We start from the raw sequence: 22,414 nt of genomic DNA on the forward strand, positions 1-22,414 counted from the left end.
CACATCTAGGATCGGCTCAAACAAAACGTGCTTTCTGTTTTCTTGGGGGTGGAGGTTGGCATGGACGAATTCATTTTGTTCACCGTTATGTAGATATGTGAGTTTTCTTTGGATGGACTAGGCTAGCCTCTAAGTGTAGGATCCCTTTTTTCACAGCAAAGAGTGTTTGGTGGGAAAAACTGTTCTAAGTCTTTGTACTATTTGTCTTCTAACCAGTAACCAGTTTCTGTTGAGTCGACTGACTCATGACAACCCCATGTGTGTCAGAGTAGAACTCTGCTCCCTAGGGATTTCAATGGCTGATTTTTCTGAAATAGATCTCCAGGCCTTTTTCCCAAGGCACCTCTGGGTGGACTTGAACCTCTAACCTTTAGGTTAGCAGCCGAGTGCGTTAACTGTTTGCGCTACCCAGGGACTCCACTTCTCTTTCTACTCAGCACTTACTGGCCACATCTCTTGTATATTATCCATTATCTGTAAATTCATGCAAGAAAAGGTTTAGTCACAATTCTTGTTCTTTGTTTTTCTACTCCTGTGGATAATTAGTGGTCAGGGTAAACCAGCAAAACCCAGATGCCCAGGGTAGGGGCCACCAACATCACAGGGCTTCAAACGAACATGCTCACTGTCACAGAGGAAATGGGAAAGGTGACATTGTCATCTGAAACTTCTGCCAAGTGTCTGGCGGGGCAAGAAATTATGTTGCATGCTACTCACAGAGCACATTTGTGGGCATAGCTCCTGACTTCTTGCGTGAAGGGATGGGAGTGTGGGGAGAGAAGCAGCGAGGCAAAGTGAGGTAGAGCATCTGACTCTGTCCCGACCTCCCCCAGCCCATGTTTAAGGTGTCGCCAAGAAGTTGAGGGAGTGAGGAAGCCAGGAGCCTCAGACACCTTTTATCCTCTGGGCAAGTCATGACGTCTTGCTCCTGTGAGGGCCTGGTACCTCAAGAAAACTACCAGGAAACAGAAAGAATGGAATGCAATGAAAGGCTTTGGCACTTCTGTAGATCCCCCACTTGGACCCCAAGCTTTCATGCTGAAGTGTGGACTCCGGTCCCCAGGCTCTGTGCCCGTGGCTGCTTTGTGCCTGGTGGCTTCTGGTGCTCAGAAAGGTACTCCTGAGGCTGAAGCCAAACACATAACACTGTAAATGATGAAGCAAGATGGGTAGGCTGCAGACAGTATGAGCAACTTAAACTTGGGTTTAAGTGTCAGAAAAACTTAGTTTGGGTACCAGTACATCTTACGTCTGGTATCGAAGTAACTCACAAGTTCACTGAGTCTCAGTTTCCTAATCTGTAAAATGAGGATAATATCTCATGTTCCTGGAAATTTCATTCACACAGGCTTTTCCTTCAGCCAATTAATAACACCATGGCAAGCCTCTTCTCCCCTGTGCCCCTCCCTCACCCCTGCCAGGTACGCACTTGTTTCTGCAGACAGAACCTGAGTCAGGGAATAGAGGGTGGGGTGTGTGTGTGTGTGTGTGCACATGTGTGCCTGTGTGTACAGGCATACAGTCTTGATATAAGAAGATACCTTTAGAACCATTTTCCCCTCATGGGGATAGACTGTTCAGATCTTCTCAACCTTTTTCAAACAGTCCAAGGGCACAGGTTGGCAACATGGATGGAGTTCAACGTACATACTGTGCTGTGGACAGAGGCTATCTCTGTAAATCTGGGCAAATGGGAATTAACACTAAAAAGTGCCTTTTTAGCACCATGAGCAGCACAGTGATGTGCAGTAAAGAACTTGGGTTTAAGCGTCAGAAAAACCTAGTCTGGGTACCAGCATGTCTTACTGTCTGAATATCTAAGTAACTCACAAATTACCTAACCTAAGTCTCAGTCTCCTAATCTGTAAAATGAGGATAATATCTCATAGGATGGTGTGTGCAAACTAAAAGGGATAATGATGTAAAGTACTTACTACAGAGCTTGCAAGTAACGAACACCCAATAAATGGCAAGTATGAAATGATTAATCAATTGGGTCAAGGAATCCAGAAGGTGGTAGAGTGAGCAAAAGCAAATCTCCACCACTACTCAGCTCCTCACTTCACTTAGTCACAGGCGGGTGTCGCAAGATTGTCCGTTCAATTTGTGGTCAGGGAAACAAGCAAAACCTGGATGCTTAGGGTAAGGGCCTCTGACATCAGAGACAGAACAGTGGGTGGGGCTCCAAGCTGGTGGACTCTGTCTCCTCCTCCCAGCACCTGGCTGGGAGCTGTCACTGACGGTGGCCTTTACTACATATGAGAAACTAGAAGTTAATCAAAACAGTAATCTTGAGCCTATTTCACGCTACCTGAGGAAGAGCAGCGAGATGAGCATTTACTGAGAATCTTCTGTGTGCTAAGCACGGTCACCTTTTATTTAAGCCTCACAATTCTTGGGAGACAGGTATTTTTATCACCATTATACAGATTTAGAAATGGAGGCTCAGAGAGGTTGAATAACTACCCTAGGTCACACAGATTATAAGTGGCTTGCCTGACTTTGAGGACTGCGCTTCCTCCTCTAGGGTACAAAAAGGGCAGTGATGCCAGTCCCTGCCCTCAAGAATTTAAAATCTAATTGAGGTTACAAAACACACACAGTAGAGCCACCCAAGAGGTGTTACAAAGCAGTGACCACGTATTGTTATGTTGTCGGGGGAGCAGTGGGTATAGTACCACCAGCAGTTGCCATCAAGTGGACTCGGACTCATAGCAAACCCATGTGTGTCAGAGTAGAACTGAGCTCGACAGGGTTTTCAATGGCTGATTTTTTTGGAAGTAGATTGCCAGGTCTTTCTTCTGAGGTGCCTCTAAGTGGACTCCAACAGTCAAACTTTCTGTTAGCAGCCAATTGTGTTAACTGTTTGTACCACCCAGGGACTCCAGATTTAACACAGTCAGGCTGAATGCTTCTCCTCCCCTCCTCCCCCAGTCTCATCCCCACCATTGCCCCATAAATAGGAACATAACTATTAAAACCAAGTGAGGATTAGGGAAAGTAGATCTTGCCTGGATATTGGAGGGCAGTAAGGAATTATTGTTAATTCCTTTTAGGTGTGATAATGGTATTTCGGATATATATATATATTTAAAGATCCTTATCTTTTAGACATAAAGACTGGAATATTTGTAGGGGGAGATGATAGGTTATAGGGGATTTGCTTTAAAATAATTTGAGTGAGGGGAGTGGATGGGGTATAGATGAAACAAGACTGGTCATGGGTTGAAAATTGTTGAAGCTACCAATTGTGGGTCTACATGGGTGTTCATTATACTATTCTACTTTCATATATATGTTTGACGTTTTCCATAATAAAAAGCTTTTTAAAAATGGATGGAAGCCAAGTGTAGGAGGTAGGCCCAGTTTGGGTCTTAAGCCCTAGCCCTCCTGGGAGGAAAGAGCCCCAAGATTCATACTGTGGCTACCATGCTAGATGGGTCTAGATTGTGGAAGAGACCTCAGGCTGCTTATCCCTCAGTGGGATGGACTACTCCAGGGAGCTGGACGAGTACCTTCTAGATTGGCTTACCAGCTCTTCTGTCAGCATTCCACACCCATCCCCATGCCTCTTCCCAGTTAACTCCTATTTGGCCTTCAGGACTCCTGACTGCTTCCTCCAGGAAGACTTCCCTGACCACTAGGCAAGGTTAGGCGCCTGTCTGAGCACTCCAACAGCACTGGGTACCAACCCTGGACATGGCGTCACTTTGTTGTAACTACCTGTTTTCTTGTCTGTCTCCCTCACCAGCAAATGCTATCACAGGGCCTGGCACAGAGCAGATCCTCAACCTCTGTTGAGTGAACATCAGCAGTGGGTCAGGGTGGGTAGGAGGTGGGGCTTGTTGGAGCTGACCACTGGCTTCTCTGCCTCCCTTTAAAGGGGCAGACCTCCCAGCCAGGTGGTTCCACCCTGGTCCTCTGAGGAACTCTCCTTCAGCCCAGGTGGTAGACAAAGCCCCTGGCAAGTGTGTAGCTAACAGTTCAGTGAAACCTTTGTCCTCGGGTCAGGTTTCAGGAACCGGATCCCAACAGGTCAACCCATGTGTTCTCCCTTTCCTTCTTGAGTGGGAAAGAAAATCTCCGCCTGCCTCCCCCGTCCTTCTTCTTGGCGTTACCAGGGGCTGAGGATTAGCACCGGCTCCCAGCCAGGAGCACAGGCAGCTGTGCTGGGGGTTGGAGGGAGCTCTTTTAGGTTCTCCCCTGAGGTAAACTTAAGAAGCAAACCAGACGTGCCCCACTAGCCAGTCTCTGCTGGGCATGAACCTTCTGACCTTTCTTCTGGTTGCCCGGTCTCACAGCTCAGCAGCCTCCTCTCCCCCACCAGCCCTGGTCCTGGCTCAGTGATCTTGATATCGCTGCAGGGATGGGAATGCCGGGAAGGTCTGAGGCCAGCAGCACTAACCCTCAAAATGCCCTTTGCAGGGCTGGGCCATGTCAGGATTGCACTGGGCATCATGTTCACTGCTTATTGACCCTGACTGGTACACACCCAAAATAGCCCTGGAGGCCAGGGTGGAGAGGGAAGAAGAGGTGATGGGAGCCTGTTGACCTAGAGAGGCAAAAGCAGGCACCCCGAGGGGGATAGACAAGTTTAAAATCTCTCCCTGGAGTTGGAAAACTGCCTCCATCCAGAGCTTAAAAAAACGGTTCACTGTTTCTCACACTAGGTGGTAGCGTCCACAGGTGCTTGTTTTAGCTATTATTGTTACTCATGTGTCCTAAGTTTTCTTCAGCATGTATACAATATTTAATCCGAAAAAAAATTTAGCAGGGAACACATCAGCGCCTGCCCCCACCCTCAGCGCTGCCCCCATGTTCTCTTTCCTGCCAGGACAGCAGGATCAGAGGTTGGCTGGACGGAAATGGAGAGGGAGGCAGGACAGACGGACAGGACCACGAAGTACTTTTAAAAATAAAAGGGCCCAACAGTGAGGAGGGATGTAGATGATCAGGGTGGGGTACGCATCCCATTGACCAAGGGGAGGTTGCCACCAGCATCATGGCAGGATGGAGGCGTCAGGGCTCCTGGGGGCTTCAGGGTCCTAGGCTGGGGCAGGAAAAGGCACATCTGGGCATATACCCAGCGTGAGGCGCAAAGCCCTTGTCTAACCTGTCTGCCCTCCGCCAGCTCCTCTCTCCATCCCAAGAGACTCTGGAGTACCTCACCTGTGTGTCAGACCATGACAGCTTGCCTACGGGCAGGGCACAGAGTGCGCAAAGCCTGGATGAAGTGCACTGGGAGAGACAGGGAAGACTGAGCCAGGGATGCTGTCCAAGAGACATAAAATCAACATGCACACACACACAGTCACACACAGCAGTAAACAGCAACAGAACACAATGAATGCAGGTCGGGGGAGAAGCTGATATTCGTCTGCCTGCCAAGTTGGATAAACAGGAATATCCTGAACCATAGCACACAGCCTTTCCAGAGCAGGCCTGTTTCTGTTTATTAGACCACTTCTGGCACAACCAGGAAAAAAAAAAAAGTGCTCTGGATTCAGAATATCAGTTCCCCTCAAGGGCTTGTTAGCACTGGGCGCTGTGGAGAGGTAGAAACCCCCTGGGTGTTTGGAACCAGATAGCTCCAGGTTTGAGTTCTGCTTCTGTCCCTCACTCATCCTGTGAACTTGGGTAAGTTACCTCAGGAAGAACATTACCTTTATTGAGCTCCTTCTGGTGCTAAAGGCACTGCCAATGCTACCTCATTAACATAACTCCTGGAGGCTCAATTACTTTACCCGTCAAGTCGGAATGATAAAATCAACCTCGAAGGCTCATTGTGAGGATTAAATGGGATGAGGTATTGAAAGTGTTAGGCATGTCTTAAGAGAGCTTCATCTCCTCAGACTTCATTCTTGTAGCTATGCCAAACTAACTTTTTCTCTCTCATGAAATTAAAAAAATATATACTGCCAGTGGAAGTGAATGAATGACAGAAAGGAAGAGGGAAAAGGAAAGGAAGAAGGGCATGGAGATGACTTAATACTTTTGTGAACCAATTATTTTCTGCTTTGAATTTTTTGTTGATACTATGTGTTTTCGTTAATGGAAGCATGCTGAATCATTGAGGGTGTCTGAATTTTTGGTAGGTAGTATGGATTTTTTCTTTTCTTGTCCACTCTTACAAGCTTACCCAAAGTGTTTAGTGGTACATATGAAGTACCAGTAACTATACCCCAGAGTCCCCACCAGGGTCTATGGGTATGTATGTGTAACAAAATGTTCAGAATTTCTATTTTTCCTACCAAAAATTCAGACACCTCATACAATACCCTGTAAAAACAATAATTTGTGGCACATGCCCATTTCTTCAGTTTCAAACAGTCATAAAGGCCCCTGCCTTGAGGCAGCACACACTGTCAGTGGTACAGCAGATTCCCAATAAACCTTCGGAGGCAGAAGTACTTGGTCCCTAGAGGTACCTGTGAGCACGAAAGGGTTAAGGAAAAAGGCAAGGCTAATTTAATCAGGGCTTCAAACCTGTTCTTCTGGTTCAAACCCCTGCTGAGAATTTGCATTTCCACCCCAGAGGAACTGAATCAGAATCTACAGTTTAACAAGATTCCTAGGTGATTCTTATGTATGATAAATTTTTGAGAACCAGTTCTGTTCTCAGAATTGGTCCCTAACCAGCTGTATTAGCATCGCCTGGGAACTTGTTAGAAAATGCAAATTCTTAGCAGGGGTTCAATCCAGAAGGAACTGATTGGAAGCCCTGAATTTAATTACTTACTGCTTGGCCTCAGTCACCCCATTTCCCTGAGCCTCTATTTTACACCTCAGGCTCAAAGGCCCAAACTGAGTTTCAGGGTTGCAAACATGTTAGGGTAAAGATTAACCTTACCGTTGACATGGATTCAATTCTGACTCTTAGCAACCCTAAGAGCAGAACTGCCCCACAGGGTTTCCAAGGCTATAAATCTTTATGGAAGCAGACTGTCACATCTTTCTCCCATGAGCAGCTGGTGGATTCAAACCACAGACCTTTTGGTTAACGGCTGAGTGCTTTAACCACTGCACCACCAGGGCTTCTTAAGGGAAGATTAGGGGGAGGTTTCCCAGCATGAGCTCAGAAAAGCCAAGGCTGCTTGGGAAGAATCTAGCTTCAACTGTCTCTCGGGTCCAATGCAGAAAGGACCGGCTCGGTCGTCGGGGTCCTGTATACAAACAGCTAGTGATAGAAAGGCCTCCTGCTCCCACACCTCTCCACCCTCTCATCCCCTCACCTGCCTTCCCTTATGGCAGGCCCACCAGCTCCCTTAGGTTTTCACATCATCAGCCCTCATTTCTGTGTGGAGCCGGCAGGCCCCGTAGGACCTCTGCCCAGGAGACTTGCAAGTGGAAGTGAAGAGCAGGGTGCAGAATGTATCAAGTCTAGTGGTCGGAGTACTCTATTCAGAGGCCAACTAGACCTGGATTCAAATCCTGCTCTGCCAGTTGCTAGCTGTGTGACCTGAACAAGTCACTTTACCTCGTTGAGCCTGAGTTTCCCCATCTGTAAAATGGAAATAGCAATGCCTACTCATAGGATTGTTGTGAGGTTTAAGCGAAATACTCTACATAAAGCAGCTAGTGGAGTGCTGGTTGGAAACAGGGTAGTAAAGGCCCATAAACACTGGTTTCCTCTCCTTCCTTTCACTCTTACTCCCTCCACTCATTCCCATCCTCTTCATTCTTTCTATAAGCAGGATTTATGAATCATGTTTCATGTTTACAAGGAGGACTCCATTAAATTATTAATTCCTCAACTATTTAGTGTTATTGTTGTTGTTATTGTTAGCTGCCCTTGAGTTGGCCCCAGACGCATGGCAACCCCATGCACCATGGAACAAAACACTGCCTGGTCCTGTGCTATCCCCCTGATTGGTTGTGGATCAGACCATTGTGGTCCATAGGGTTTTCACTGGCTGATTTTCAAAAGTAGATCACCAGGCCTTTGTCTCCAGTGCATTTTAGTCTGGAAGCTCTGCTGAAACTTGTTCAACATCATAGCAACACTCAAACTTCCACTGACAGACAGGTGGTAGTGAGTCCTATTATACTAAGTGCTTTCTAGATGCTGAGATAGAGTAGTTAACAAGACAGACAAGGTCCTTGCCCTCATAGAGCTAATATTCTAGTGGGTGAGACAGACAGTACATATATATACATAGGTAGGTCATATATAGCATAGATACCTATAACACATAACACACATGCTATAAAGAAGAAGGCTGCAGATTAAGGAAAGAGTACAAGACCATACTGGTGGGGAACCATTTCAGACAAGAGTGAGCAGAAGGAGCCAGCCATAGGAAGTTCTAGAGAAGACCTTTCTAAGCAGAGGGAGCAGCAGACACAAAGGCCCTAAGGTGGGAGCAGGTCTAGAGTGTCAGAGGAGCAGCCAGGCCAGTGTAACTGCAGTAGAGTGAGCAAGGGGGAGGGTTTGGGAGATAAGGCCCAAGAAGTAAGCAGGGCTCTGATAATGCAGGGCCTCATAGGGCAGCAGAGGGAGTTTGGATTTTATTCCAAGCGCGGTGAGAAGTCATTGGAGGATGTTGAGCAGCAGAAAGACGTGATGTGATCTGTGTTTTGTAAAAGGATCACACTGGCAGCTTTAAGATGAATAGGCTGTAGAGGGGCGAGGGAGGAGAAGGAAGACCAGTTATAAGGATATTGTAGTCACTCAGGCTAGAGTTGAGGATGGTTTAATGAGAAGTGGTTAGATTCAGGAGATGATTTAAAGGTAGCACAGACAGAACTGGCTGATGTATTGCATGTGGGGGAGAGAGGAGAATCCAGGTGACCAGCTACCTGAGCTATTGGGTGAATTTGCTGCCATTTACTGAGATGGAAAACACTAGGGAGTCATCAAAGATTCTGATTCGAGCCAGTTAAATATTTTCTGCTTATTAGACACCCAAAAGGAAAGGTTGAGTTGACAGTAGATGTGTAAGTCTGGCATTCATGGGAGAGGTGGGGCTAGAGATTAAATTTGGGAGTCATCAGTATATAACCAAACCTAACTCATTGCCATCGAGTTGATTCTGACATAGATAGATGATACTTAAAGCCATGAGCCTAGAAGAGATCACTTGGGAAGTGAGTGTGGGTGGAGAAGAGAGCCAAGGACTGAGCCTTTGCTACTCCAACATTTAGGCATCGGAAGAGAAGGAGCCAGTGAAGGAGACTGAGGTTGGAGGAAACCAGAATGGTTTCACAAAAGCAAGTGAAAAAAGGGCTTCAAGGAGGAGAGAATACTCCACTATGTCCATTCTTGCTGAGAGGTTTAATACGATGAGAACAGAGACTCAACCATAGTAACTGGCAAGATGGAAGCCATTGGGACCTTAACAAGAATGATTTCACTGTAGTGAAGAGTGGCCTCAATCCATCAACAGATTTTGCATAAACAAAATGTGTATATCCATACAGTGGAATATTATTTGGCCATAAAAAGAGATGGAATTCTAATACATATACAACATGGATGAACCTTGAAAACATTGTGCTAAATGAAATAAGCCAAAAAGGACAAATATTATATGATTCCACTTATATGAAAAATCTAGAGTGGGTAAATTTATAGACAGAAAGTAGGTTAGAGGTTAGCAGGGACTGGGGGAAGGAGAGAATAAGGTGTTATTGCTCAATGAATACAGAGTTTCTGTTAGGGGTCATGAAAGTTTTGCAAATAGATAATGGTGATGGTAGCAGAACACTGTGAATGTAATTAATCTCACTGAATTGTACACTGAAAATGATTAAAATGGCAAATTTTACATATATTTTACCACAATAAAATTTAAAAAACAGTAGGCTCAAAAGAGAGAATGGGAGATAAGGATTGGAGATAGAGAGTGTAGACAAGTCTCTTTCATTTCTTGGAGTTTTATTCTAATAGGAAAAGTAGAGAGGTAAGGTGATAGCTGGCAGAAAATGTAGGATCAAGGGAGATATTTTTAAAGACTTTGTGATAATTCAGGGAATATTATTAGCATGTGTATATGCTGATGGGAATGATTCAGTAGAGAGGGAAACTTTTCTGCTGTTGATTTTGTTTTTGGTTTGTGACTTTGGAGACCCCATGTGTTATAGGGTTTTCTTGGCTATAATCTTTTTGGAAGCACATCGCCAGGCCTGTTTCTTCCGTGATGCCGCTGGGTGGGTTTGAACCGAAAACCTTTTGGTTACCAGCCAAGTGCAAACCATTTGCGCCACCCAGGGACCTTGTGGAGAAGGAAACTGATGACCCTGGGAAAAAAGGCAAGAAGGGATGAAATGCACTGGAACTGAGGGGTCAGATTTCCCAGCAGGCTAAGTCATCTCTTAGATCAGGAGAGAAGGCAGTGGAGATCGGCAAGGGTGCAGTTGGGCTGGTAAATTTGGTGAGGAGAAGATGAAGTTGGTCTCTTATATGTTGATACATGCAAAGTGTTCTTTGGGAAGACAACTTGGTGGCCATATATAGACTGGATTGAGGGGACAGTAACTTAGGAGGCTGTGACAATAGTCAGAGGTCCTCAGGTCACAGGAAAAATGCTCAGCGCTCTCTGGGTGAGGTAGAAAAAACATGAAAACACTTCCAGGTATGAAATTGGGCATGCAAACAGACAACAGCCAGCTGCCAGGGCTGCTTGAAAATCCAGTAGATTTTCACCTCCGGAGCATTGATCTCTGTTGCCAAGGTCACACATGCCCAAGGAGAAGGGGGGAGCACACAGCTGACGGCTGGTGTGGTAGGATAAGCACTGGATTTGCAAGCAGGGGGAACTGGGGTTAATCTTCAGCTTCACTGTTTACCAGCTGGGTAGCCTCAGATAGTGTGTTTAATCTTTGTAAGCTTTAGTTTCTTTTATTTTCATGTCTTTTTTTTTTAACTGTGCTTTAGGTGAAAGTCTACAGTTAGAATTAATTTCCAATTCAAAAATTAATATACATGTTGTTTTGTGACATTGGTTGCAATCCCCACAATGTGACGGCACTCTCCCCCTTTCCACCCCAGATTCCCTGTGTCCATTTGTCCAGTGCCTGTCCCTTCCTGCCTTCTCATCTTGCTTTTGGACAGGAGTTCGCCATTTGGTCTCGTATATTTGACTGAACTAAGAAGTACGTTCCTCACGTGTGTTATTTTTTGATTGGCCTATGTAATCTTTTTCTGAAAAGTAGGCTTCGGAAGTGGTTTCAGTTCTGGGTTAGCAGAGTGTCTGGGGACCATAGTCTCAGGGGTTCCTCAGTCTCTGTCAGATCAATAAGTCTGGTCTTTTTTCATGAATTTGAATTTAGTTCTTCATTTTCTCCTGCTCTGTCTGGGACTCTCTATTGCGATCCATCAGAGCAGTCGGTGGGGGTAGCCGGGCACCTTTTAGTTCTTTTGGTTCTTTCCTATCTTGTCTGTATAGCATATTGCACTTGGCAATAATGGATTTTTTTCTAATACATGTTTTATCGAAATATAAAATACATCCAGAAAAGTGCAAGAAATGTAAATGTAGGGTTTCATGAATTATCACAAAGTGAACAAGAAATAGAACATTGCCAGCACTACATTACCCTCTCTCCTCCCCTGTCCTAACTTCCAACACTATAAGTTAGTCCTAATTTTGAGCTTTATGTATCTAGAATCACACAGAATGTGTTCTTTTGTATCTGACTTCTTTCACTTAACTATGTTTGTGAGATTCAGCCATGTGTTGTCTGTAACTTTTTTTTAAAAAACTTCAATTGCTGTATAGTATTCCACTGTATGAAAGTACCACAATTTATTTATGCACTCCAATGTTAATGGACATTTGAGTTGTTTCCAGTTTGGGGCTAATACAAACAGTGCTGCTATGAATAATTTTGTACATTTTTTGGTGCCCTTATGACTTCATTTCTGTTGAGTCTATACCTCGGAGTGGAGTTGGTGGGTGGTAAAGAATGCATAGATAGATAAATAGCTGCCGTGGAGTGGACTCCACTCTTGGCGACCTTAGGTACAACAGAACGAACCATCTGGCTCTGTGTCATCCTCACAATTGCCAGCATGTTTGAGTCCATCATTTTGGCTATCGTGCCAATCCATCTCACTGAGGGTCTCCCTCGCCCTCGCTGGCCCTCTGCTTCACCAAACATGATGTCCTCCTCCAGTGATTGATCCCTCCTGATGACGTGTTCAAAGCAAGCAAGTTGGACAATATTCTGTTGTGATCCATAAGGTTTTCATTGGCTAATTTTTGGAATTAGATCACCAGGCCTTTCTTCATAAGTTGTCTTAGTCTGGAAGCTCTGCTGAAACCTGTCCACTATGGGTGCCCCTGTTGGTATTTAAAATACCATTGGCATAGCTTCCAGCAACATAGCAACATGCAAGCCACTACAGTACGACAAACGGACTGATAGGTGGTAGAAAGAATGCACAGTGAACTTTAGTTTCTTAGTCTTCCAGATGGGGGTGATACAACCTACTTTGAAGAGTCTCTCTGAGGATCAGATACAAAAGTTTGAAGGTCTAACATAATGCTTTGCAAACAGTAGGCACTTAGTTAAGTGATCACCATCATCATTTTCAGTAAAGCCCATCTTGGAGAGCAAATCAGTTGACATCATGTCCTTGAAACACATCCTGCCTGCTGTCATCCCGACCCACTCTGTTAAGATTTAGACACTTCACTAAAGCCCAGGTTGGGTGCGTCTACCCTAGGATTCTTTAACTTTCCCAAAGATGTTGGCTTAAAGCTGTATCCCACTTCACGGCCTCTTCTCACTCTTAGCCTTACTTATTCCCAATATGGACAGACTTCTGGTTCTCCTTCACTCAATTTTCAGGTCCTTTCTGGCATTACTTATTTTTCTATTCAGCTTACATCTTACTTTAGTCATTCTCAGCATTACCTTCAATTCTCATGAGTAGGCCCCCAAGCTTCCATCACCCCTAGCCTAGATAAGACTAGCTATTTGACATTCTGCTCCTACTTAAAAGCTGCTGATCATAGCTGGAGAAAATAACATAGCCATATATATTGGTGCCATTATGGATTAACATCCCATAACCTCAGCCAAGCCCTCAAGGCTGTCCAGAAAACCTCCATATGTCCCTCTCACTCCTTTGAGAGGTTATTCCAAAAGCTAAGCTCCCTCCATAAGCCCACTTGCCCCACCATCTCTCTTTTAACCCTCAGCAGATGACCTAGCCTCATATTTCACTGAGAAACTTGAATCCATCAGGTGAGAATGCCTTCAAATTCCTCTTCTGCCACCTGCAAACGTAAAAGCATCTATATATGCAAGCTTTCCCCCTTCCCTTGTATTTCATGGGAAGAGATACCCCTCCTCCTGTCCCACGTTAGTACCCCTACCCACTATTTCGATTATATTTTCTCCTGCCTCCACAGGGACCTTTGTTCCTTTAAGCCCCTCACTCCCGTCTGTCTTTCATCTTTAACATTCCTTTCTACTGGCTCTTTGTCTCCAGTTCCCATTTTCTCTGCTTTCCTTCAGACCTAAGCCATAGGAAATAGGATCTACACTCACTGTCACACTGCGAGACTCGGCTCCCACCACTGCACTGACATCAGCCTTGGTGACATATCCAGAGTCTTCCTTGTTGCTTTTTTAGTCTTTATCCTATTTATTTACTTAGTGGTATTGACTACTCTCTCATTATTAAAACACTCACTTCCTTTGGTGCCAAACCCTTGTCTGGTTTTCCTTTTGTCTCCCTAGCTGCTCCTTGCTAGTCTCCTTTCAGAGCTCCTCTTCCTCCTAAATATTGCCCTTCCTATGCAGTTCTCATGGGCACCCTCATCCAACCCCACAGATTCAGCTGCCACACAAATGCTCTACCTCTATCTCTGGCCTAGATCTCTATGTTGAGTTCTAGATCATTCAGTTGCCTCTTGGACACCTCAAGTGTCTCAAATTCAAGTAGTCCAAAAATAAATTAATCATCGTCACCCCATCTAACCCCACTTTTCCTCCTGCATTCCACACTTCGGTAAATAGAAGTACCATCTAACCAGACACCTAAGTTATAACCTTAGGGTGTGGGGGAGTTATCCTGCTCTAATCCCTCTCCCAGTGTTTCCAAACTCTATTGGTGATAGAATGCTGTTGATTCTACCTCTGAAACCTCTCTTGACTCTGCCCCTCTTCTCCATTCCTCTTCTACTGTCACCCATATCACTTACCAACTAGAAGAATGCCATGACTGCCTAACTGATCTCCCTACTCTCCTCTCACCCCATTGCCATTCACCTTTCCCACAGTTACCAGCATGTTATTATAAAATGAAACCATGATCTTGACACTCTGCTATGTAAAAGCCTTCAATTGCTCAACAGAGCTTCCATGATCAAATTCACACTCTTTATCATGGCTTAGAAGGCCCTTGGCCATCTAACACCTGCCTATCTCTCTAGGTACTAATATTCTTCTCCTTGACTTTTACCCTTTGCTACAGTTATACTTGGCCATTGGTTCTCTAAAGGGGTCATGCTTTCTCCCTCTTCCTCTGAGCCTTGCACACAGCATCATTTCTAATTAGGACGCCCACTCCACCCTGGGCCTACCTAACTCCTAGTCCTCTGTCAAGCCTCAGCTCAGGCAACACCTTCTCTAGAAAGCTTTCTCAATCCCTCCAGTCTGGGCTATGTGCCTCCCCGTCTGTGTTCACAAAGCACCATCTGCAGCTTCTGTCACCTCATGTACCACATAAGCATTGTCTGTTTCTATGCTTTCCCCAGATTTCTTGAGGGCAAGGGCTGACTCTTATTCATCCCCATGTCTCCAACATGAGCAGAGTGCCTGGCTCAGTAAATGTCTGTAGAATGAATGAAGGATGAACAGTTTGCAAATACCATTCGTGTCCCACTTGATTGAATCTGGAGAAGTTATGAATTCATCTATTCTCTTCTGAGACTGAAAATATGATTTTTGTATCCAAGCTCTCAAATGAAGGGAGATTTGGCAGTGATCCCTTTTCTCCAGTTTCTGTAAACAGTTCAACAATTAAATTCATACTCTGGCCTCTGAATTGTTGGGATAAGTCACTGCCAGATTTCCCTTTTAGTTGTTCTGGACAGAATGAGCCTCAAGGACTCATTTTTAGCTTGTTCCATTTTTCTCCTTTCTCTTGTTCTTCTCTTTTTCAGCTCTCTGGGGATCTGAGATTACAGGCAGACATTTTGAGCCTGATGCAATAAAGTCTCTCTGTGATCCCTGGGTCCACAGCTATACCCTAAGAGGATACTGATAATTTGCCAGCTGGGGCCTTCAGTTCCCATCACCTGGATTCTTCCACTGGGGAGAGATCCTAAAATGTCTGGAAAAGTTCAGCAGCTTTGCTTCCAGATCTAGAAAAAGTAATATGGCTCGTCCAGAGAACTTGCTATAAGCAGACTTTCCTTAGGATCCCACACATATAGCAGGAGAGCGAGCTGCCTTTCTTGTCATACCCACGGAGCTCAGCCCTTTGGGAGGTCCAGTGCGTGGATGTGTGGGTGTGATGGCCTGGAAGGGTCTGGATATACCAATTCATGTAGATGCAAACTTGTCCTACTAAAGCCATAGTTATGAGTCTGGAGCAAAGGTGGAGCAGAACTGGGATTAGGTCCTTGCAGACAAATGATCAGCTTTTCTCCACTGGGATTCTGTAAGAGAATTCAGCCCTACAGAAAACTGAGTGATTATTTCCTCAGTTCTCCTGAAGGCAGTAAATAGCTTGTAAAATTCTAGATGATACCATTCTAGATACATTACGTGCAATGGATGACTTAGGGCATTCAGAGCTTAATTTTTCTCCTGGAATCCTGGTTGAGAAGGACTGACATTTGGCTTATGCCAATTTTCCCCAAGATGGATCATCCCACCTATGCAAATGGCAGCTTCTTCTTCCTCTTGTCACTTAGTGATAACCTGCTGGTCCCTGGCCCTCTGCTGCACTGAAGACCATAATTTAATTTCTAAATCACCAGGAAAATGTCTGATAATGACCCCAGAGTACTGAAGACTCAAGTGCTCCAATGGTCAAGGAGCTTTCAGGTTGGAGAGGCTTCCTGCTTCGCTTCTAGTCCCTGTAATCCTTGCCTTAAAGGCAGGGCTAGGGTTGGTATGCAGAGCATAGAGATGCTATTTCTAGATGTACTTTCTTCAAAAAATAACTTATTATTATAATGTAACAAGGCTCATTATACGCAATATGCAAAACATAGGAAAAAAGAGAAAATAACCAATAAGTCTTTGTCTTATTAGCTAAAGATAGCCATTCTCAAATTTTTGGAGTGCGTACTTCTATATGCATTTTTCTTTTTGTAATTGCGATCACTTTATGCACATACACATAAATTTTGTTTCCTGCTGTTGTTGCATATCACATCATAGCCATTTTCCCACGTCACTAAAAATTCTTCCTAAACATCATTTTCAGTCAACGTTATGATGGCCCATCGTATGGCTGTGTTGAACCATATGCCTGTATTTGGACATTTACATGGTTCCCAATAAATATACTTTCCAAGGCCCCAAACAGATCCCCAGAGCTTCAGCTCTGGCCTTTGGCACCCATCCCCAGCAAGATGGAGCCAGCCAAACAAAAGGATAAACAGAACCATCAACACACTGTTGCCCTAGCTAAGACTTACGGCCAGACGAGTGAAACAAAACTCCAAAAGGAGAGAAAAGACCTCCCTGGACATTGGAAACAAAGGGACTGATGGTCAGCTCACAGGCAGCCAGTCCATAACCCAGGGGAACATGAGGACTCACATGTTATTTTTTGGAAGATCAACTTCCTGATGTTGGAATATCTACTGAGAAGGGCAAACTTCTACCACTGCCTTTCTTTGACTCTCCGGGGATGTGTCCGTTTGTATGAACCACGGATGGAGCATACGTGCTTGGTTTCCCTTTGTCTCTAGAGGAAAAAAATTGTTAGTACTTGCAAAGAATCAAAGCTCCAGCCTTGGAAAAGTTTAGGTCTATGAAGGAAGTCAAGAAGGGACTAGGCTATTTTCCTGCTTCCAGAGGGCCCTGCCCCAAAGACATTCTAAACTACCTTAACCAAGTCCACATAATGCCAGGTCATGAGGCAAAGTAATTTTTTTTTCCTTCCAAGAAAAATAGAAAAAGAATGTCTTATACCCAATAGCTCATAGGATAAGCACTCAGTTGCTGTCTTGGGACATCCTACCATATATCCCAGCTCTTCAAGGCATAAAAATAACAGAACCTAATGCTTCATGAGGTACCCCCCACAAAAAAAAACCAAACCCATTGCCACTGAGTCGATTCTGACTTGTAGAGACCCTATATGAGGTCCCTAGGTGGCGCTATGAGTCGGAATTGACTCGACAGCAATGTTTTTTTTTAAGGTAGCGCAAATGGTTTGTGCTCGACTGCTAACCTAAACGTTGATGGTTCAAACCCACCCAGCAGTACCGCATAAGGAATTTGCCAATCTGCTTCCGTTAAGATTATAGCCCAGAAAACCCTATGGAGTAGTTCTACTCTGTAACAAATGGGGTCACCATGAGTCAGAATCAACTTGAGAGCAGCTAACAACAAGACTGCTTCATGTCTTTGTTGAGCTTTATGGGCTTCCACATACATTATCTCATTTGATCCTCTACCAGCCTGTTAAGGTAGATAGGATAGATATGCCTTAATCTGCTTTACAGATGAAGAGGGGGCATTAGTGGTTCAGTGTTAGAGTTCTTGCCTTCCATGTGGGAGACCCAGGTTCATTTCCCAGCAATGCTCTTCATGTGCAGCCACCACCTGTCTGTCAGTGGAGGCTTGCTTGCTGCTATGATGCTGAACAGGTTTCGGCAGAGCTTCCAGACTAAGATGGCCTAGGAAGAAAGGCCTGGTGATCTACTTGCAAAAATCAACCAATGAAAACCCGATGGATCACACTGGTCTGGACCGCAGTTGATCATGGGAATGGCACAGGACCAGGCAGCATTTTGTTCCATTGTGCGTGGGGCCCCATGAGTCAGGGGACAACTCCACAACAGCTAACAATAGATGAAGAAACAGGCTTACTGAGGAGACACAGAGGGTAGCAGAGGGAGGTCCCAAACCCTTTCTTCTGATTTCAAGTTGCAACAAACTGTGTACAGGTTAACAGACAAAAAAAGATCTGCCCCTTCTGCCTTCTTCTTGGACCTCCACTTGAATGGGAGATGCATTTGCTCATTTAGCATTTATGAAACATCTACTGGGCACCTGATTCCTGCATTGGTGCTGCTCAGTCCTGGTGGCTGTCTCGGCTGGCAGCTTTCCTGTCATTGTGCTGACCCTGAAACCCTCTGTGCTCTGAGATGGACACTGGCAGTCTGGCTCCTACTCTGCCCTCAGAGACCCCAGGGAATTGCTGTCAGGAAGCACCTCTGGCTGTTCCATTGTGACTTCTTCTCCCGCTCAATAGAATCCTGATATCCTGGTTCCCTTCCCTTCCTTCTTCCTAGCTGTAGACTCCAGACTCACTCACTTCTCTCTTCAAAATTGCACCCCCTCTCTCCCTTGAGGTTTTTTTCTCTCCAAGCCTGGCTGTGGAAGAGGCTGTGGTATCTCCAGCTAGCCTCTTCCAAATGATGCTGGAGCCAACCACACAAAGCCCATTGCTGTTGAGTCGATTCTGATTCCTTTTTTATTTGGGCTTTTTATTTAAGAGTGGAATTGCTAAGTCATGTAGTAAGACTGTGTTTAATTTTTTGAGGAACTGCCAAACCATTTCCCAAAACAGCTGCACCATGTTACGTTCCCACCAGCAGTTTGTGAGGGTTTCAATTTCTCCATATTAGAACCCTCATATGTCATTGCCTGTCTTTTTTATTATAGCTGCCTTAGTGGGTGTGAAGTGGTATCTCATTGTGGTGTCATCAGCTTCAAAGGATATGGGTTTCATTTTGTCATTTTATTGAATAATGTGGCAATGTCTTTGTTCCTATTCCTTAAGTCCCTTTCCTCTTCCTGATTGCTCACTTTTCCAGAGACATCTTATTACTATTGTGGTTTCATTGCAGTTTATACACAGATGGCTCCCAAATCAACATCTCAAGCCCAGATCTCTTTCTTGAGTCTCAGATTCTTTTAATGCCAATTCATTAGTCAACCAAACTGGAAATCTTGGAGTTATTCCCCATTCCCCCCTGGAAAGAGTTCTGTGATACTTCTCCATTGTACCCTCAGAAGCCTGTATGGAATCCTTCTCCTCCCCTCCATGCTCACTGCTCAGTCTTGATCCAGGATCTTATCATTTCTTGCCTGGACTTTTGCAGTAGCCTCCTAACTGGTCTCTTTCCCTCCAGTTTCTCCCAAAGTCAAGTCTATCCTTTAAGTGGCAGCTAGAGTTGTCTTTCTAAAACACAAATTTGATTGCCACTTCAATCAGATTAAAAATCTGTATGCTTCACCATTGCCCAGTTGGTTGAAGCCCACATTCCTTACCACAATGTTTAAAGTTTGTTGTGGTGTAGCCCCAGGGTACAGTTCTGGTCTCATTTCCCACCACTACTTCCTCTGCACCCCTCCAGTTCCAAAGAATTTCTCAACAATGCTTGAACATGCCATGCTTTACTAAAGCACATGCTTTTGCCAGTTTTGTTCCCTCTGCTACGAAAGTTCTTCCCCATCTTCTCTGCCCAAATGACCTCCTTGAGACCACCTCTAAGCTTTACTCTTACCTCTTCCAGGCTCTCTTCCCCCATCGTGTATCCACTGGATACTGCACAGTAGAGAGGCCACTTGGCATCCCTGACTTAATGGTTTGATCTTGTTTGCAGCTTCTCTTTCCCCTTCATGTTGACATCCCTGTCTCCCACCCTGGTGGAATGATCAGACCCTCCTCCCGATTGTCCTTGAGCTCAAATACTCAGCTTTAATGCTCAGTCTCTTCCTCAACTCTAACTCCCCAGTGTGCCTCAGAAGGAAAGACCCTAGCTTCTTCTCTCAGCTAGCAAGGGAAGCCCTACCTCTGTGGCCTGGGAGCATGAGGAACCTGTGCCTCCGAGGGCCTTGGTGCTGCATTGGGAATTGTAATGACCCTCCTGGAGGAGGAAAGGAGGAACTTTCCAGGACAACTTGCAAGTGTGTGAGGCCTGGGAAATGGGGGCTCAAGGTGTATCATCTTACTGGGATAAAATTCCCAGGAAGAGTTAGTGGTGGGTGGAGGTGGCATTGAAGCTAGCAAATGCTGTTTTCTCTTCACAGTCCCCGCCCACTCCAGAGACGGGGACATTGGATAAGAGCTGTCAAGAGAGTTTAATGGCCAGGGTGGATAGACGAGGACTGGAAGGTGGTGCGGTTTAATTCTGACTGGTGGCTCCTTGGAATTTTCTAGTAGAGTGCCAGAGGGCTCCGTCCTCCACTCTGTCCTATCCATCACGCAGAAAGATCTAGAAAGCGCACTTACCAGACTTGCAAATTATGCAAAGCTGGGAGGGACAGCGAATTTTAAATAGCGTAGCCAGGATCCAGAAGTTCTGATCAGATTAGAACGATGGGCTCAGTCTCATGGATGAGCTTTTCCAGCCTGGAGAAGAGCAGCCTCAGGGAGAAGACACCATGAATCGCCTCAAATATGTAAAGAGCATGCTTACAGAAAAGAAAAGGCAGCCTTGTTTTGCATGTGGTGGGGGCTAGCAGGGGGGAACATAAGCAGAACCAGCAGGGCTTTCTAAGATTGAGTCAGCTTAAATTAAAAAAGAAAGAAAGAAAAAGAAGACTTTCCTTCCTCTCAGGAAGAACTGAGCTCCCTGTCAGTGGGAAGTATTCCAGCACAAACTACTTGGTAGGAATATTATAGATAGGATTGAAATATTTTCATTTCATTTCAGCAAATATTTATTAAATACAAAGCAGTCTGCCAGGCTAGGTGCTGAGGATAGAAATAAAAGAGCTTGCCCTCAAGTGGCTTACCGTCTAGTCCGGGGACAGACAAACAGTGATAAGTGCGACATCGGGGAGCGCTGCCTGTTGCAGAGACGCAAACGAGGGGCTTCTACACCAGGTAGGGGAGAGGCTGGGGCCAGCTGAGAGAGCTCTTGGGCTGAGTCTTGATGGACCATTAAGAGAAATTAATATTATTAATTTCTAGGTAATATAGTTAACTTTTTTTTTAAGTTTCCAATTTTGTCTTTTAGAGGTACATGCTGAAATATTTACCTATGCATGAAATGACATACCTGAGATTTGCTTCAAAATAATCTGAGGGTAGGAGAAAAATAGGTGGGTGTATAGATGAGACAAGATCAGCCATATGTTGATAATTGCTGAAGCTGGGTGGTAGATAGCTTGAAGCTCATTATGCTGTTCTCTCTAGTTTTGTGTACAATTGAAATTTCCATCATGAAAAGTTACAAAGAAGAAAGAGGAGGAGGTGGAGTTGGGGAAGTAGAGCTAGCCAGACAAAGAAGGGAGAGGACGTGATAAGTGGCAGAAGCAGCATACATAAGGGCACCCAGGCTAAGGAAAGTCTGGCAGGTGTGCACTTCAGTATGGCTGGGCACAGTGTGGAGCAATGAGGATGCAGAGGCAGGCACCAGCTAGATCATGGCGGCCTTGTGTGCCAAGCTCAGCAGTCTGGGCTTCCTCCTGAGAGCAGTGGGCACCATTGATCAGATTTACACATTAGAAGGGCTCTCCAGCTCCAGTGTGTAGATGGATCCAAGAGAAGTAGCATAGGAGGCAGGGAGACCAGTTGGGAGGCAAGAGATGATGGTGGTCCCACCCACAGCATCCCCAGTGGGGACAGTGAGGGAGCTAACTGAGATCTATTAGGGAGTTATCTGGGGCTGCTGTAACAGAAATACCGCAAGTGGGTGGCTTTAACAAACAGAAATTTATTCTCTCACAATATAGGGGGCTAGAAGTCCAAATTCAGGTTGCCAGCTCCAGGGGAAGGCTTTCTCTCTCTGTTGGCTCTGGAGGAAGGTCCTTGTCATCAAGCTTTCCTTGGTCTAGGAGCTTCTCCATGCAGGAATCCTAGGTCCAAAGGACACGCTCTGCTCCTGGTGCTGCTTTCTTGGTGGTATGAGGTCCCAATGTCTCTCTGCTCGCTTCTCTCTTTTATATCTCAAAAGAGATTGGCTTAAGTTGTAGATTAATTTTGTAGACTGAGTCTATATAACTGCCACTAATCCCATCTCATTAACATCATAGAGATAGGATTTACAACACATAGGAAAATTACATCAGATAACAAAATGGTGGACAATCACACAATACTGGGACTCATGACCTAGCCAAGTTGACACAATTCAATCCATGACAGGGAGGTAGGATACAAGAAGGTGGCAGGGAGCATGAAGGGTCAAGACTGACATCCGGTGACTGGGGTTTGATGGTGCCATTCCTGGAGATGGTGAAGGCAGGAAGACAGAGACATGCTCCAACCCTGACACTGTCTGCTCCTGTTTTTCTATTAGACCCAGGACCAGCTATATAA

At 45.1% G+C, this 22,414-nt stretch overlaps 1 protein-coding gene across 1 annotated transcript in view; it reads left to right on the plus strand.

The window, feature by feature from the left end:
• The window catches only part of LMOD1 (leiomodin 1), a 47,151-nt gene that overhangs the window by 1,053 nt on the left and 23,684 nt on the right, over positions 1 to 22,414 (plus strand). The window lies entirely within an intron of this gene.

The sequence above is a fragment of the Trichechus manatus genome, unplaced genomic scaffold (assembly GCF_000243295.1).
Source record: "Trichechus manatus latirostris isolate Lorelei unplaced genomic scaffold, TriManLat1.0 scaffold00035, whole genome shotgun sequence".
NCBI lineage: Eukaryota > Metazoa > Chordata > Mammalia > Sirenia > Trichechidae > Trichechus > Trichechus manatus.